Genomic DNA, 19782 nt, shown 5'->3' with positions numbered 1-19782 from the left:
CTCTTCACATGTATCAATAATTCAATCCTCTAGGAAACCCCAAGAGGTAGGTACTGGTTTTGACCCTCATTTTGTAGGTGAAGGCGTGGAGGGACAAAGCTGTCAAGTGGCCTGTCCTAGATCACACAGTAACTACATGGCAGAGCCAAGATTCAAACACAAGTCTGAAGTCTTGCTCCAGAGCTTTTCTGGAAGAGCAAAGGAGGCGACCTAAGCCAGGTGAGGTGAGCCTTTAAACAGGAGGGGCAGGCACAGGATGTGGGGGACAAGCATGCCAGGTAGAAACTGCATTGGCAGTGGAGCCCAGCTGCTGGTGTGGTCAGAGGATGCAATTCAGTGTTGCTGAAGGGTAAAGTGCAAAGTTCAAGGCAGAGGGGGATGGAGGTGAGCGGGGAGGGCAGGGCTCCAACTGCCTGCTAAATCACTTGCCCTCTTACCTGAAGGGCAGAGTCTCCCAAATCCTTCTCACTGCTCATTACTTGATACAAGGGCTCTCTAATCAAATAATCCTAGGAAACTCTGTTAAACGCATTTTAAACAGGGTCTTTTTCAGCAGGATTGGGCAGAGCCATTAAAAGGCTCACGTGAGCTTTCGGTCTTCCCCACAGTTTCCAGACCATTGAGACATTTCGTTAAACAGCATCTCATGGGGCTACGGCTGCCCCTCAAAACCCACTGCGGGAAACACATTGCAGGCAAAGGGGACTTGCTTAGTGAACTGCCCCGAGAAGTCTTCTGATCAGATGTGCCCTTGTGCTGAAATTCTGGAGCCTGTGGAAGATTCGGATTTAACAAAGCCAAAACAGGAGGTATAGAGATTGAAGCGCTGCGTCCATGCTGGTAAAACTCTTTAACACATTTGTACTTCTTTTTCAAAGCCCTTACTTCCCTTCTGCAGTTCCTCCACTCTTCCTCAAATTCAGGACAATGATTTTTGTGCTTAACTATGATTCTTAGCTAAGTCATGAACAATATCCAGCACTGTATCTAGAATGGGGGGAATAAAAGAGTATTGATATGAGAGTATCATGTCGGAGTGGAGAGCTCCTGAATATTTCTTTTAATAGGGGCTCTGGGAATCCAAACTATCTTTAAGATCCAAAACAATAAACTGCAGTGGCGGAAAGATTGACAGGAATTGATACCCTGGGAAAATAGAAAGCAAATAACACCTGGTGCACAAACACCTGCTAAGCCTGGTGATGGGACTGCCCTTGCTTTGGATAAACTTCATTTGGACGAGCTTCCTTAAGGCTCTATTTCTTGACCACTGTACAATGTGAAATATCAGAATTGCAGCAAATGTCGTAGGGCCAGTGATTTGGTTTTTGAGAGCAGTATTCTACAGGGCACAGGAGAAAGTAAAAAACAGAACCTAAATATCAGGATTAGAGTTAGGAAAAATATGTCTTTCTAGACCTTGTGTGTGTTAATAGTAATTATGAAATATGGTAGCCATTAAAATCTTTACTCAGTTCTTTAGAGTAAGGACAGTGGTACCCAGGGGAAATACATGCAGCTCTGAATGAAATGAAGGTTGATCAGCAGACATATGTCAGGACAATAAATTACAAAAATTTCTAGTACGAGTAAGAATCCTAGGGCCAACAATTATGGTAATATAACTGTGTACACAAAAATAGAGGACAGGTAAAGCATCTGCAGACCTCACATCTCAAACATAGGGAAATTAGTTTCCTTCGTTTTATTCTAAAACTTTTTCCTTTCCTTTCTAAGGAAAGCGTAACACTTCCTGAAAGAGAAGTAATGTGTCCATGCCTTTTTCACTGAAGCAGGTACCTTATTCCAGCAGCTGGAGCTTCAACACAGAAAGACTTTCTTCCTCTGTCACTTTTGGCTTTAGGCATTTCAAAATTAATAGAGTGGGTCAAGTGAGGGGCATATTTGCAGCCTGTGCTGGATGAAAGTGAACATAAACATGCTTCTACCAAATGACTCTGAGAAAACATTTATAAGGAGATGAAACTTTAAAAAAAAAATCTTGAGACAATAAAGTAATTGGATTGAATCTGAGAAAATGCATGCTGCCTCTTACTTGTAGTCTATCGCAGGCTTTATTTTATTTTTATTTTATGTTATGTGATTTTACTCTTGGACTAACTACATACACTGCTCGCTTTGCTCTTTGGCTCTCCGCAGTACCACGGATGCGATGGCACTCCAGCCTCCCGATGGCTTATATTAATTTGTGTATGAGAGCATAAATGCTTCTGGCAGATATTATCAAGGAACAATTTTTTTTTTTTTTTTTTTTTTTTGCGGTACGCGGGTCTCTCACCGCTGCGGCCTCTCCCGCTGCGGAGCACAGGCTCCGGACGCGCAGGCACAGCGGCCACGGCTCACGGGCCCAGCCGCTCCGCGGCACGTGGGATCCTCCCGGACCGGGGCACGAACCCGCGTCCCCTGCATCGGCAGGCGGACCCTCAACCGCTGCGCCACCAGGGAAGCCCCCAAGGAACAATTATTTTGACAACTTTTTTTAAATTGCTAGATGTAGTGGGACATTGATCTGAACAAAACAGGATAAAGAGCAATGCCTGGCAACATGAATGCTCACGGGTGATCCCGCATAAAGCTCTAACTGGCTTTAAGACATCACGGCGGCTGGGCTTCCCTGGTGGCGCAGTGGTTGAGAGTCCGCCTGCTAATGCGGGGGACACGGGTTCGAGCCCCGGTCTGGGAAGATCCCACATGCCGCGGAGCAGCTAGGCCCGTGAGCCACAACTACTGAGCCTGCGCGTCTGGAGCCTGTGCTCCGCAACAAGAGGCCGCGACAGTGAGAGGCCCGCGCACCGCGATGAAGGGTGGCCCCCACTTGCCACAACTCGAGAAAGCCCTCGCACAGGAACGAAGACCCAACACAGCAAAAATAAACAAATTTAAAAATTAACAAAAACAAACATCATGGCGTCTGAATAACTTGGAGAAATAAGGGTTATAAACATTGTACCTTCATCCATTGTGAAAATATACTTTATGTCTTTAAAGACATTTCTCTCTGTATTAACCGAGGAGAAAGGTTGAGAAACTTGAAACTGTCAACATAGACCCTTAAATCATTTTAATGAAGAATATTTCATTTTTTGGTTCATTTTCTTTCTCAAAACATGGAGAAAAACATTTGATTCCTGAAAAACAGTCCAAAGCTACACATAATTGTTTGCATTAGAAGCAGGGCCAGCCTCCAGGGCCCCACGCTCAGAACGGGGGGCCCACACTTGGTTTCATGCTCTGCGGACACCATCTCGAAATTCTTAATAATTTAACTTTGAACTTGTGCTCTCTTAATGAAATGGACAATAAACATGAATGGAGCTTCAAGTCTCCCCTCATGTGTGGTCCCATCTCCCCAGGATGTGTTCTAGGCTGCCCACACCTTTGCCCACAGCCAGTGACCTCTGCTGCCATCTACCCTTGCAGGGTCTGGGCACATGGAGGGTGGGACCCTGAGTGGCTGCAATGGTCTGGTCTCACCTTGGAACTCTCCCTGTGTCCAAAGGATTGTGTCCATGACCAGTCTAGTGAGAGGCAGCGAGAGAGACAGACAGATAAAGAAAACAATTGGCCATGGAAGTTTCTTTTTCTTCTTTCTTTCATAGAAGGTTCTTTTTTCTTTTTCTTTTTTTTTTTTTTTTTTTTTGAACAAGGGGCCATGCATTTTCATTTTGCACAGGGCCCTACAAATTATGTAGCTGGCCCAATTTAGGATACCGTGTATAGGAACAAATCAGGACCGGGATTAGGCATGCATGTGATAATGCCCAAGTCCCAGCCGCCGCCTCTGTGGACTAAATGAGTGACGGCGAGTTATGGATAACCTTGGCGTGGCCTGCCCGGTGTGCTGTTCTCAGGGAACGTGGGTGGTGAGGAAGGACACAGACTACAGTGACTCTCAGCCGGTGCTTGTGATTTTCACATGGCCCCAGGGACCGAGCCACCTCAGTCCTGGGTAACAAAGCAAGTCAGTGAATGTTTCCCTGAAGCCGCTCTGGAACTCAGGCTCCGTGGTGGCCTCCGGGTGACCATGGGTGTGATGTGTGGCAGTGGTCTCCCTGTACCTGCCTAGTGATCTTTCTTCAGTCCAAAAGGCCAGTCTCTTCCTCAATTCTCAATCTTTAAAATGAGAGGTTTTTTTGGTTTTGTTTTTCTTTTTTAACCGTGATACTGATTTGGGATTCAAGATATGGGCCTAACTCAAGCATCTTCCTGTGGGTGTAGAACTCTCGCCAGAAATGGATTTAGTAACTTCCATCCACATGGCCTTCCTTTTCCCCATTTCCTGGGTTCCTCTGGGATGGTTTTAGCCTGGTTGACTCTCTTTGTCTTTTTTCTACGGGTACTCTCTCTGTCCTGTGGCTTCCAAATCTTTCTGGTCACCTTAGAAGGTGACTAAACCTTTCAAAACTCTTCTACTCTGTCGTTGCTCACCTGTTTCCTTTTGCTCTTTTCTTCATTTGTGGCCATTTCCCTTTATTTCAATGCTATTACCAGATTAGAGGATACAGTGAAAGTAACATCTGTTGCTGTTAAGTCACATATTACTCATGTGATTTAATCTGGTAATTTAGTAGCACATTACAAATTAAAGTAGCATTTTATGCGTAAAAGACGTAGTTATCTATGGATGTCTCTCTGCCGAAGGAGAGTAATCATTAAGCAGTCCTACACTTCTAGGGTTCTGTTTTCTAAGTTTTCTGGAAGAAAGACGTCTGCCAAGCCGTTTCTCGTAGTCTGTGGTTTGGTAATATTAAGTGTTTATGCTCCCACTGAGTTATTCAATGGCATTTCTTTGAAGCTCACGTAATCATAACCATAATGGGATGACTCTACTGTCTTGGATCTCAGTACCTATTCCTTTCTGGGGCCACATGGCCCGGATAGGCAGAGGACAAGGCTTCACCACATCATTCATAAACACAGCATGAGCTATACAGGCTCCCTTCCTACAGGTTGCTCTCTGATGAACCTCCGTTCAGGGATCTGCAGGAGAACGGGGTCATCGAACCTTCAATTCTTACCAAAACTGGCGACGTGAGGTCCTTGAACTGCTGTACTGGGAGAGAAACAAAAATAATTCAGAAGCCCCTCCTCCCGCCTCTGGGTCCTCACCACAGGCACCCAAAGGCAGGAGAGTCTTGGTTCCGATTTCATGTTTTTATCCATAGACCCAAATTCCTCTGCGGTTCCCGGGGAAGCATGGTGAGTGGTTACTGCTGTGTCTAGATGCCCATGCTCTGGGCCAGCACCACAGGCCCAGCAAGAAAGAGAACCCTGAGGAAATGCGAAGCCGTATCGTTATAATTCACCCTAGACTCCGTTTTGGACAATAGAGATAAACCTTTACGGAAGTGTTTTTAAATTTGCCTGATTTACCTGCCTGGTTCCTGCTTCATGGAAATGATGCATAATTTAATAAAAAGCACATTTCCAACCGGCAAAAAACGCTTCTCTGAAAATTCACCTTGTCTTACTCTTTCTCACTTCCTATATACAAATTAGAACATCTTGCACAATACCTGTGACCTGTTCACACATTTTCGATCTTAAAAGCCTCGTAACTATACCTTTGGCTTGAAATCTGAAATGTGTCTATGGCACAGAAACCCCACTCCCTTCATAGATCACTGGTAGGATCCGCTTGTCACTTGAGGGGGAAATCTATTCTTTGTCGAATATTCCCACACATGTCTGCGTCTATTTCTTAGAGCAGTGCCACAACGGATGTGACCCCTTTGCTCCCAGCCACCTTTCATGGTGCTGAATTTCCTCGGACGCCCCAGCTAGTCAGCACGATTTGATTTGCTATGGTCAGAATAAGATTATATCTAAGACGATGTCATCTCCAGGTTCAATAGGCACAGACTTAAAACTAGTCCTCCCTTTGACCCTCTGGGTTCCCTTGAACTCTTGTACCTTCTTTGACGGTGTTTGTGAATGAGTGAATTCATGAGAATTCAAGGTTATTTTCATGATAATAGCACAGCGTGACAAAGGGAGAGGAAGGGCCAGCGTCCCAGCTCTGATGCTCCCGCACTGTAGCGACTTCCTTCCTGACAGGCTGACTGCGGAGTGAATTCTTGTCGATGGTCAAAAGCTGAGAGCAGTTGTGTGTCTGCAACGGTGCTGCCGCTACTGATCTGTGAACATGACATGCCTGAGAATATTGCGTCACCATGGCAACGACAAACAGGGGGCTAAATGCCATTAGCTGCAGTGACTCAGTGAGTCAAACAGATAATGTGCTGGGCCCAGCCAGGTGCCCACCGAGGCTTACGGGAAAGTTGTGATGAATTAACTTCAGCCTGTTATGTCTACTTCGGGATGAATTCTCCTTCTGGTTACTTGAGTCCTTATATTTTACGATATATATGTTACAAAAAACAAACAAACAAACAAAAAAAACCCATGAAAGAGTTCACTCCTAGGAATGCACATTTAGGGCTATATTCTGTTTCTTCAAAATACTTACCATCCTCACTGCTACATCTTTTTAAATTTCTTCCATTACTTTAGATTCATTTCTTTACTTTTTGGTTCCCTAAAGATTAGGGACAGGGAGTTAAAAATTGACACTGCACTTATTTTCAAATGATTTTCTTTGAAACATCTAGAATGAGTTTAAACTTGACAACTTTCTTCATCGAGGTCAATGAGGTTTGGTTTGGTTTTGTTTTTGTTTTTTTGTAAGGACAGAGCTCCTGGGTCAAAAGGAGAAAAAAGTTGAGTCCTTTGATCTATTCAGTGCAATTGAGGGACAATCGGTTCTAGATAAAAGAATGTAGACATTTTCAGAATAACTCTGAATATGGGAAATTAATAGCTCTGTATTATCTCATATTAATGGCCTATCTCCTAATACCCTAAATTCAAAAGAGTTACGAACCTTCGTCAAGGTAAAATCTGATTAATTGAATAAATATTTTGCCTTCTTTCTTATAACTAAGTAGTTTTTTTATAACTAAGGAGAAGAAAGAAAAGGGGAAGAAAAATGCTCATGTCACTCATAAGAATATGCCACCCTGCTTCTTTTATACCTGGCCCAGGAGCTCTCATGGGTGTCTTCCTCCCCTTGTCTCCACCTCTGTCTGTAGCTGGCTCCCATCCTGCTAACCTCCTCTGTAACGTAATCACAAAATTTGGCCATTTGTCTAAGAGACAAGGATCGGATTATATATTATTATTAACCAGATGAGAAATCAAGATATTCAGTTCCTACTACCAAAGAATGATGCAGCTGATGTACCTCAGGGAGTATCTACTTCTATAATTTAGACAAAAAGTATAAATTCGGCCTACTAGTTAATCTTCTTTCATTGTGCACATGATCTGCCTCAGAACTGTGAATAAAATAAGAATCAGAACCATGAGAATTTTTAGTAATTATAGACATATATATTACTGTTTTTCCCCAGAAACCTTTTAATAAACAAAATTAAATCACACACACACACACACACACACACACACACACACACACACAGCTTTCTTCTTAGAGCCAAAGATATATTTCTTTCTTTTTTAAAAATTTTATTGGAGTATAGTTGATTTACATAAAGATGTACTTCTTTACTCACCTTGTTCTTTTTCCTAACAAAACAATAGAGATAATCTGAGCTCTTGTGACATCTCATAGGTTTTATACTCCACCCAGTATCCATCTTCCTTTTAAGTGCACGTGTGTGCACGTGTGTGTGTGTGTGCGCACGTGTGTGTGTGTGTGCGCGTGTGTACACACTTGTCCTGAAGCAGGCATAAGTCATGGAAAGATGAAATCATCACCTTGGAGACAGTGGGCAGTCCTCCTGGACCATGCGGATTGTACCAGCAGGCCTAGCAAGGAGAGGGCCCAGTTTATACAGAGTTTGCTCTGTGAGTGGACTAAGGAACTCAGGCCTTGGAAGACTTCTGGGTAGGACAATGATAGGATGAAGGTGATGCTTGAAGATAATGTAGGAATGGGGCCCCAAAAAAAGGTCAATCTGGTAATTTTAATAAAATAGTCATGAAGTGCTATAGTTTAATGCAACTTGAAATGAACTGACCGGGCTAAGAGAAATGGCAAATTAAATAGTTTTTGCGCTTGGTTTTTATGGTTGGAACTTTGATGCACATTTTCCTGTTAAAAGCAATACTAATGATTTTCCTTTTTTTAAAGATTTTTGTTTTTGATGTGGACCATTTTTAAAGTCTTTATTGAATTTGTTACAATAATGCTTCTGTTTTATGCTTTTTGGTTGCGCGGCATGTGGGATCTTAGCTCCCCAACCAGGGATCGAACCCGCACCCCCTGCATTGGAGGGTGAAGTCTTAACCACTGGACAACCAGGGAAGTCCCTGATTTTCTATATGTATTTAACATATTTGAATGCAACCATTCTGCCAGGGAATCCAACATGCTTGAAAGTACCAGGACATCACTTTGGAAAGGTCTACCCTTCTCAGACGAAGAGTGAAAATTTTTCAGAACCCTTGGTTATTTTAAAGCATGAAACACAAACTCTACATTTATTTGGAGTCTTTTTTTTTTTCTTTAGAGAGAGAGACAAAAAAATATCATTAAGTCCTTTACTGTTTGAATATTTTCATAGAGCTCCCCCTACTTACAATTTTGCAACATTATAGAAAAAATATTGCAGAATTTATGAACTATTTCTTAAATAAATAGTAGAATCACAGTATCTTAAACCAATTAAGGGGAACCAATCTCTGCCGATGAAAGGTTTTAGAGTGAACTTGAATTAAAATAAAGTAGTATTATTTTCAAGCCCCTTATACTACTTCAAAATAGGGCAACATTAATTTTTCCCATAGAGATTGTTATAGACTGTTCAGTAAATAAATGGTTAAAATTTGTTTGCAATTAGCATTCCCATTTATTAACGTGAATGAGTACATAGTGTTTCAGGATGTTTGAAAACAGTTTGTCCTCTTTAATATTTTAAGTATTCCCTTCCCTCGTACTCTCATGATAAAGTGTTAGAAGGTGAACCTCCGCTAAAGCCTCTTTTTTACGTATTTTAAATTCTAAATAAGATTTGGGAATGGTTCAGACTTTTCCATACTGAAAATAATCAATACTCATTAATATCCAAAAGCCTTTATTTATAAGCTAAGATCACTGTCTATTTCCCATCTTCTTGAGCCCTAAGGCCCTGCTACGACAAGGCACGGTTTTCAGGGAAGTCCCTTGGTGACTAAGGCCAATCCTTTTCAATACAGTATCTTTCATAAGCAGTGAGCCCCAGCCTTTTAATTCCTTTTGTTGGAGGTTTAAAGGTGCGCAAGGTGAACTTCTTGCCATCTCCAATTTGTTCCTTGTCTCTCTGTGCATGTGGGCCTCGCATCAGCATTGCAATAAGTCTAATGGGTCAAAATGTAAGAACCCTCTGCCCTACGTTACTGCATAGCGGTTGTGTTTTTAGCTCTTCCACAACTCTCTGCTGTGCTCCTGTTACTTTGTATTATTGCCAGCCCCTTTGATACATCCCCACCTGCCCTTTCATCTGTCTCAATGTCAACGTATACACCAGGTGACAGCATTATCAGCAAGGTCAACATCAGCACCCCTACACCGTTGTGTCAGCAGCTGACCCCGTGCTGGTTCACGCGTTATTTTAAATTCAAATCCATTTATTTCGGGCTGGGATTTTACTGATATTTAGAGGGAAATTTATCTGCTCGCGGGAAAAGGGAGAAGCAGACATTTTTTCTTTTTGTGTGTGAAGGATGGAGCTCTTGTTCTTATGAAGGGTTGATCTGTAATCCTTCAGCTTTCTGTCTGGGTTCTTCTAACCTATCCGGTGACATCTTTTCCTAGGAATTACCTTTCTATATTTCACATAAAGCTTAGGATCTCTAGATAGGGCTGTCCTTTAAGACTACGAAAGCTGTTTATAAGACCAAAGTTGTGAATCTTAAACTGCCTATGTTCATCAAGCCTCTAAAGAGGTGGCCACCCCCCTCCCATTTCTTTCTGCAAATGCTTTAGACTAAAATGAGGATATTCTTAGTGCTATGAGATTATCTGTCAAAGAGGTGACCTTCTTGTGCACGAGTAACTTTAAAGATTTTTTGTGTGTTCCTCTAGTACAATAAGAAGTCCTCAGATGATTATCTTGGGACAGATGGCTTTTACCTGCCCTTCAAGAAGACCCTGTGGGACATTCCTCCTCGCTCAGATCCTGCTCAAGTGTTCTTCCCCACTTCTCCCCAACTTGCAGCTTTTCACCTCATTTCCAGGCAGCCCTGGAGTCGGATTTTCTTTTTTTTCTCTTATTATTTTTTTTATCGGAGTATAGTTGCTTTACAAAGTTGTGTTAGTTTCTGCTGTACAACGAAGTGAATCAGCTGTACGTATACATTTATCCCCTCTTTTTTGGATTTCCTTCCCAAGGTCAGCACAGAGCGCTGAGTAGAGTTCCCTGTGCTGTACAGCAGGTTCTCAGTAGTTCTCTATTTTATACATCGTATCAATAGTGTCTATATGTCAATCCCAATCTCCCAATTCACCCCACTCCCTCTTTCTCCCCTTGGTGTCCATATGTTTGTTCTCTACGTCTGTGTCTCCATTTCGGCTTTGCAAGCAAGTTCATCTGTACCATTTTTCTAGATTCCACGTACATGCATTAATATACGATATTTGTTTTTCTCTTTCTGACTTACTTCACTCTGGATTTTCTATAGTATTGGCAAAGGAGAAGGAGGTGGTCCGTGTCCTTGCTTCTTCTTCCTCATGAGTTGAAGCTGCACCCACACTCTTGATTCTATCTGCTCATTCATTCATTTGTTAATATTTATTGATGACCTCATGTGAGCCTGTTGCTACGTGAAGCTATGAAGATATTTCCACGTTCCCAGAACTACATATATTATTTACTCAAGAAATAGTCACTGCCCCCCCCAATTGAAAAACAAGAATGAACAAAGAGGAATACTGTAGCCTTTTCCTATATGAATGAGCCTTTTAAAAGGGTGGGCAATCTAGAAGTTCCAGTCGCAAAAGTCAAAGAGAGCAAAGGGGACATCTGAATGATCAAAATGATAATCAGTTTTAGACAAAGCCGTTCGTAGCGATCAGACCATTCCCGTCCACAACTGGTAAAAGTTTTCTGAAAATAATTTTTATGACAATTTGTCATCTACTGACCTGTATTGGACAAATTATTTTATTTATCTGAAACATACTTCACAAGCATTTAAATCACTCATTTTTAAAAATTAAAGATCACTTACTATGTCCCAGACCCAGAGAAGAGAAGTATAAATATCAGAGGGTTTTCAGCCAAGAAGCGTATCATTTAATGGAAGGGACAGAGGACAGGACACGAAGCATTGCAGTTCCCTGAGGCAAGTGTCATGGGAGCATCGAGGATGAAGTGACCGCGGTGCAAGGACAGGGGTCAGGCAGAGAGGCAACACAGGCAAACGCTAGCGACCAGCGGGATCCTGCAAGCTCAGGTAGCCCAGTCTGGCCAGAGAAGCTCTTATGAACCAGAGACAGCTAAAGTTAGGCTGGATGCCCGCTAAGAAAGTGTTATTTTATCCTGAAAGACCTTGAGCAGGAAAGAAACAAGATCAAATTTGCATTTTAGAAAGGGCACTGTGACAGAAGTGTGAAAGATAAACTGGAACAAGCAGAGACTAGAGATGGAGAGAGAAGAGGGAGATAATGAGGACATGAACTTACAGGGCAGCGCTTCCGTGGAGCTTCTGAAACTGGCATTTTACCCTCTTTAATGTCTCCCTCTCTACCCACACACACACAATTTGTGTAATCTTTACTTCTAACCAGTCCTCTTCATAAACAAAATCTCACAGCAGTTCATTATTTGAGAGCACAGCGTGGTTCACAAAAATATTTTAGAAACATTTTCTAATACGACACCGAACAATATATGTTGCATGTCCAAAACTGCTTGGAGAGTACAATGGCATGATTACACCAAAACAAATAATAGTGCCCTATTTGATTAAATACTTTTATAATATTTAAATTAAGAAACACACAGACCAGGACAAATGAGTAGAAGAATAATTAAAAATGAGAAAGATGCACCACCACTAGTGTTTGGAAATTAACTTGGTCATGCGAGGAGAATACAGGCTGGGGAGTTTTTACCCAGTGGGTTACTGATCGGCTAGAAGGGCCAGAAGATGGGGAGTGCTGACAGGCAGAAATATCACAGGTTTTAGAGCTTCCTTGGCGTAAAGATGGCTGGTATCCCCTCTGCACATGAGGCCTGAAATCACACAAGCCATTACATCATCGTGGCATTGCCTTTGTCGCACACCACGTCTGATCCAAATTCATGAGAACCCAGACGGCCAGGAGTGCTATTATGGGGAAGGAATCAAGCTTAGGTTTTCAAAAATGCTTCCTTCGGGGATCGCAATCATGACCCTATACATCAGCCATCACTAAATCATGTCATGTCACCAGGTGTCTGGTATAGACCATGCAAGGACGGAGAACTCTGATGACGCTTGTTGGACCGCATTGTGGGCATGGTATCAACAAATTAGTCCTCGGATGTACACAGAGGGAGAGTGTTGCAATCTTTGGGTGTGATCTTAACAATACGGAATTGAATACCGGGCACACGATTATGAGAATATTGTGTCTGACTGTGTGGTTTCTTGAAGAATGATATATTAGAACTTGAAGTAAGTTAGAGGAATCGATATCAAAGTTGTTCAAAGAATCAGTCCCATCGTGGATACTGAGTTGTTCTTATTAGATAAAGGAAAGCTATGCACTAATGCCATTTTTCAAAGATGAAATATATGTTCTTAATGAAAGTTGCACATGGGACTTCCCTGGCAGTCCAGTGGCTAAGACTCCAGGCTTCCGATACAGGGAGCACAGGTTCAATCCCTGGTCCGGGATCTAAGATTCCCACATGCCGACGGGCACAGACCAAAAAAAAAAAAAAAAAAAGAATGTTGCACATTATGTATGCAATACAGAATACGCTCGCCTTAATTAAGTGCCTTTAAAAAAAAATAAAGGACTAAGCATAGAGTTATCTGGATAGTATTTTAGGAATAAACTGGAAGATCTCTAGAAAATTGTTTCCTGGGATGTTCTTGGACCATGCTCCTTTACTTTTACCAATCCTACCTCTCACATTTTAAAATGTACCTGTCTTTAATAATAAATGTTGTTCAATTAAACTGCTTCTTGTCCTTTCTAATTTTTATCCTTGAATATGATATGGTTTCCAACGTACTTTAAAAAGATAAAATTAAAAGAAACTAGGTATTATATATTTTTATATCTAATACAGTAATTCTTTTCCTGACTGAAGAGATTTTCTTTCCTTTTATTTTTTTATACTTGTGTTTGTGTAGGGGTGAGAGCGTTTTATTGAATCTTAAAGTTAATGTGAAAAATCACTTTAAAAATCATTATGGTGTTAACTTTGCCTTGAGACATAACTGAGGAAAAGGTCTCACATACAACAGAAGCAAATAGAGCATTATGTTTTATAGCTGCATATTATTTCACTAGCCTCCTATTCAAAAATTATAGCGATAGTCATCACTAAGCTGTGTGCTTACTACATAGCAACGCAGAAAATTTGAGTTTGGGCAAATATGTCCATGTATCATTATTAAATTATGCTAAACAAATTACTAGTAAATGTGGACAAATGCCTTATAAAAAATATTGATAGTATTTAACGATTATATACAACCATTATATAAATGAATATGTAAAACAAATTAATTTTCTACAAACATATTTATTGTATCTCTATCATATTAATTATGTTGCTCTTTAAATAAAGATAAATTTAATGAAGCCTACAGAATTTGTTAATTTATCTCAAATGAGAAAAATAAAAAATACCTATCGCATACAAAATATTTTTTTTGTACAAAATTATTATGAACTTCTTAAAATAGAAATATTTAAAATCCAAATGCAATTTAGGATATACTTTGCTTTAAATATTTAATGAAATAATTAAGTCTTATGAAGCCAACCTCCTTTATTTTTAAATTATAGATCCTTAGAAACTCATACTTTTCATTTTTATTGAATAATTCATTAGCTATAGTTATTTCATAAAAATTTTGACAAACATATGAATATCAACTCTTCAAATTTAAGAATTATACTTTGTCTTGTAGTCTTTTTAATGCAGTGTTATTCATATTTTATGTTTATTCTCTTCTGTTTATCTGTGAAGATAATGTTAAGATGTTTATTAGCAACATTATTTATAATTATTATATTGAAATCCTCTGACTTAACCTAATCAGAAATTGTTTCTTTCTCCAGTAGACACCCCTGCATGTTGGATTTATAGCAAATGAGGCTGAAATTTATTTGAGAAAAGGGAAAGCTTTCTTTTCAGTGTGTATGTTTGTGTGTGTGTAGCTTTATCTTACACACAAACATCATGAGACTGAAAAATTTACATTTTCATTTGTTTCATGTGTTTCTGTCCTTTGTTTTCTCATCTAACTTTCTAAGGTACTTTTTCTGAATCATCAGGAGATGAACCATCTACTTCAGTCATTTGATGTGAACATTTTGGGCCTAATTATGTTTCATAACGTGCTTTTCACTTGAATAGACTTTATCATTTTTTTGTAAAAACATCAGTGGAAAGAAACTTTCATTCCCCCATCTTTAGTACTAAATAAAAACGGAGGAAGATGAAGTAGACTATTTATCAAATGCATATTGTGTGTTTTAATTCATCAAATACATATTGAACATGAATATGTTTTGTTGATGGCAAGAAACACAATGATAAAAGCAAATAACATGGCCAAGCAACTGAAGACCTCCTGGGGAGGCCGACAATCAAACAGGAAGTCATCAGGAAGTTCACTAAGAACCCCAGGGCTTCCCTGGTGGCGCAGTGGTTGCGAGTCCGCCTGCCGATGCAGGGGACGCGGGTTCGTGCCCCGGTCCGGGAAGATCCCGCGTCCCGCGGAGCGGCCGGGCCCGTGAGCCATGGCCGCTGAGCCTGCACGTCCGGAGCCTGTGCTCCGCAACGGGAGAGGCCACAGCGGTGAGAGGCCTGCGTACTGCAAAAAAAAAAAAAAAAGAACCCTAATGGGCAAATCACTAGGTGTTGCCACCTCTCACAGAAGAGGTACCTAATCCAGAGCAGGGGGACTTTGAACGGCTTCCTGGAGGTGGTGGCTTCTGAGGACAGAGGGCATGGGCTAGAAGTAACCAAGTGCAGAGTAGGGGTGGGGGGGTCAGTTATCAGAAAGCACAAAGCCTTGGAACTGAAGGACTGTCTTCTTAGGGAATGATAGGAATTTGGTGAGGCTCCTTCTATAATCTATTCAGATTTTCTAGAAAAACAAAAAAAGCAACGGCAAAAATAGGCCGCTTCACCACGCACAGATTTTGAGAAACCAAAGCTAGAAAGTCTGGAACTGTCGCCACTTTTTCATCCTGCCAGCCCTTTGCGGATCAAGGGGGCCCACGACCTCAGTGAAGCACACATGAGCCTGAGTGGATGAGAAATTAAGGGGACTGTCAGGGAGAACAAAATTAATGAAAACTAACATTTCAGATTAGTGCCCCAGTGCACACACTATCTACCTGAGGGCTGTGATCACCAAGGGAAAAGTCAGGCATAAACAGAGCAGCTTAGGAATCACATGGGTCCTCACTAGGAAGTTGCTTCTGCCCCCTCCTCCAGGGGGATTTTCCGTGTTCTTGTTTTCACCTTTTACATCAGCCTAGAGAAATTCCATTCTGCAGGTCACGCTCTCGCCCCCTTCCACACCCTGCACTTTTCCCAGCTGGGAGGACACCTCTCAGAGGGAGACTGAGCCCTGGGCCCCAGGCCCTGGCCAGTCCCAGGCAAGGTGGGAGGAAAGGACCACCCAGCTCGGCTGATGGGAGAGAAGCCAACCTATAGGTGCTCACCAGCCTGTGAGGACTAGGTCTCCTGCGGTGGACTGAGGCGGGGAGTCATGCTTTAAAGGAGAACTAATTAAAAACACAAAGGAAAGGGAAGAGCCATCATCAACCACGATTCTGGTCAAAGAGTACAAAAACTGGAAGCGCTCCTAAGGACAGCACGTCCCCATTTTGGAGTTTGCACGGTGAAGGGTGAGATGAGTGAGCCGTGCCAGGATGTAGTCCCTCCTCCATTTGTTAGAACTGGCTGAAAACTGCTGGGTAGGATTGCATTTGTGTAATTTGCTCTTTTCCAAGCCCTGCATGGCGCCGTGAACAGAGAGACACAGATGCATATGCCTGATGATTGTACAGATGATTACTTAGTCCTTACATATCAGGTAGGAATAATGATGTAAAATTCCATGGAGACTTTCAACTGGGAATTTGAGCTTTCATTTGAAGTGGAAATAGTTAGCTCAATGATTTAAAAAAAAAACAAAACAAACTTTCCAAACATTAGAAATGAGGTCACTCCGATTCTAGATTATAGCATACTACTTGTTACAGAAACATATTTTTTCATCATTTCTGTCTGTTCTCTCTTGACGGGGGACTGAAAAAGCTGCCAGGCCTGGAGATGGCAATTCTCTAAAGATCTAGATGAAGGTCAAGAGAGACAAATATTCCAGCTGCTGGCCTCATTCTCTCACAGGCTGAGCGCGGACCGTGTTTCTACGCTAAAAATTGGGAACATAGCCAGGAAAAGCCAGAATGAATTAATCCTCTGCAAAATGCTCTGTTAGGGAACTGCTTTCACCTGCGGTGAGCAAGCCAAGTGAAGTGAAATGAGAAGGGCTCGGGGTGTGGGAGAGCTTTCTCAGCAGAAGGATAAACATATGGAATGTTCCAGAAACTTGAAGTATTTGTCTATGGCTAGAGCAATGAGTACAGGAGGAGAAGCCTGGCAATGATTTGCAAAGCAGGTATGGGTCCTTCATGGAGTTTGTGATGTGCCATTCTCACACTGATAGCACATCACTCTTCATGCTTCAGACAACCTGAGCCACGGAAGGGGGTGTCATTTACCACTTAGAAGGCCAGCCAGCTGTTTCATCCTTGTTATTTCCTGACAACAATGTCAGATCTACCTCTGCGTAGGCATCTGATGTGTGGGAGTTGAAATTCGTTTCCCATGTCCACGTACAGAGTTACACAACATTCAACAGATGGGTGTACCATTTTATATAACAGGTGATATGGATTGAGTCTGAAGTACAAAACATAAAAATAAGAATTTCATTCACCAACCAGCAATGAGATGGTTAAAGAAAGCAATAAATTACTTCTGTAAAAAAGTATCTGAAAATTGGAAATCTGCAGTAAATATTATACATTGTATTAGTGGGAGGAAAAAAAAATCTAAAACTTAAGGAAGGGATATACTAAAACTCAGTAAATTTACAATTGAAATATTTCCAAAATGTAAGACAATTAAGCAAATTCTAATCTGCAAGTGCTCTCTTGCAAAGATTTCTGATGAATGGCATATAGAATCATCCAGAGAATGGTAATAAAAAGTTAGGTCCCAATTTGGTAGTCACTTGTGATATTTTCATTTGATCAAAATGAGTCATATTTACTACACCATTTAAGTAGTTTTATACGTATGCATGTAAGACTTTCTGAGCATTAATTTAAAAAAATAAAACAGTAAACTAGCTCTAAGTAGACATTTTTGGAAGAGTTCCTTTTGGTTAACTCTCTTCTTCCAACTATTTCATGAAGCATATTATCAGTGGGGAAATTTGCAGAGTATCAAAGAACTATAGTCTTCATACTTAGTGCTCTAATACATAATTATTTAGATTAACTGTATGTATATTATACTTGCCTACATTGATAATGTATTTTATATAGTTGCCATCTTAAATTTTATAAGGTGTTTGTTTTAAGCATTTATAATTATTTGTCATATACCATTTAACTCTGTGAATATCTACCAACTCATATATATACATGAGTGTGTATGAATTTACTCACACATATGTGTTCATTCAAACATGCAGACACATACCCATAGTTTAATCAATAATTTATCATAGCTCAAAAACGTAATTTTGTACTTTTTTCTTTCAGATTCCGTAAGTACACACAAGCGATCTTATTTATACTACTACTGTATGGGATATGGAAAATATGAATTGATTTTAAATTTCCCAAGAGAATGTTCATTTTTAAAGTCTCACAAGAATATTCCAAAGATATTACATTAGAAATTATCTTCGGAAACAATAACAGCCAATTTTAGTGAGGGCTTGGGTATTGTTCCCAGGAAATTTGCTAATGTATATAATCAGACCAAATAATGAGCTGTAATACAGTGAGCATGCTGTTTTGTTTGAAAGGAAATCTTGCTCTGTGCTTCATATTTAGTGAGAAGATTAGTAACAATTCTACAAAGAAAATTCAGTGAAGAGATGCCCCACGAAGCATAAATATTTCCCTTTAAAACCTGCAATACAAACAATACACATACACATGCATGCACATACAAATGCATGTAAGCACACACAAACACACACTCACACACAACACGGGGCGTAGAAACCTGTAAAAACTGTGTCAGGAAGGAAAAACCTAGAATGAACTGAGCTTTTCCAACCATGATAGTAGCAATATTAGATTTGCAGCAAGGTCAGCTAAGGAAGGAAAAAGCTATCTGTAAAGGGTATGGCAGGATGGTTAGAGAACAAAAAAGGTTGACATAAAAGATCAAGTCTAATTTTGCACCCTTTTCCATCAAGGAAAACAACTTTCTAAATCAAAAGAATGAACTACATTGTAAGAGTAGAGCCTTTTCCCCAGCCATGCGGGAGTAGCAGGTAACAGTTTCTGCTCTTGTTTTAGATTACTAACATCAGGAAGAAATATTTAAACCACAGAATTCAGCCATTGGACAACTCAGCAGAATAACATAGCGATTCCGGAGACCAGAGAAACAACTACGGAGCCCTGTGGTGACCCACAGTCTGCGTGGAGGGAATCTCCAGTGTGTGGTGCACAGGTAGGGTACTCAGGCAGAACCTAGCACTCCCCAAGAGCTGAAACGACACAGAGCAGATTACAGGTAGACCCAGGTAGCTAGAACGTGCGGGGCCAACTACAGACAGGAAAGAATTCCAGAGAGAGGGAGCTCAGGAGATTTACGGAGGGTTCCTTCTCCTAGGCATTTACACAAGAGAAATGAGAACACGTGTCCACACAAAGATTTGTACACAAATGTTCAGAGCAGCTTTTTCCCAATAGCCTTAAACTGGAAACAATCCAAATGTCCATTAAAAGACAAATGGATAAACAGATAGTGGTACATCCATTCAGTGGAATACTACTCAGCAGCAACATGGAATGAACTATCAGTCCAAAAAAATGGATCAATGTACTTGGTTGAATGGTGGCCCCCCAAAAGACGGGCCCATGTTTTAGCCCCCTGAACCTGTGAACATAAAGTTGTTTGGAAAAAGGGTCTTTGCACGTGTACTTAAGGATCTTGAGGTGAAATCATCCAGATTACCTAAATGGAGTTTAAATCTTATGCCAAGTGCCCTTAAAAGAGACAGAGAAGACACAGACACACAGAGGAGAAGGTGATGTGAAAACAGAGACAGAGATTGGTGTCATGTAGCTGAAAGCCTGGCGCCACCAGAAGCTGAAGAGGCAAGAAGAGTCTCCTTTTGCTGACACTCGAGAATTACTGAAGGACTTAGTCACTACCTACCATGGTGACTGCCACACACATTAGTTATGAGCAAGAAAATTGTTTCACTGAAAAATAAGAGAGAGATTGTATCAAATGGGGGTCACTGATACTGCTATGTATCCCA

At 40.9% G+C, this 19782-nt stretch overlaps 1 long non-coding RNA gene across 1 annotated transcript in view; it reads right to left on the bottom strand.

Annotated features, from left to right (window-relative positions):
• The window catches only part of LOC114487408 (uncharacterized), a 129161-nt gene that overhangs the window by 46989 nt on the left and 62390 nt on the right, over window positions 1-19782 (bottom strand). The gene's annotated exons all lie outside the window — the stretch shown is intronic.

The sequence above is a fragment of the Physeter macrocephalus genome, chromosome 12, assembly GCF_002837175.3.
Source record: "Physeter macrocephalus isolate SW-GA chromosome 12, ASM283717v5, whole genome shotgun sequence".
Taxonomy (NCBI): domain Eukaryota; kingdom Metazoa; phylum Chordata; class Mammalia; order Artiodactyla; family Physeteridae; genus Physeter; species Physeter macrocephalus.
This window is presented reverse-complemented; position numbering and strand designations above follow the sequence as displayed.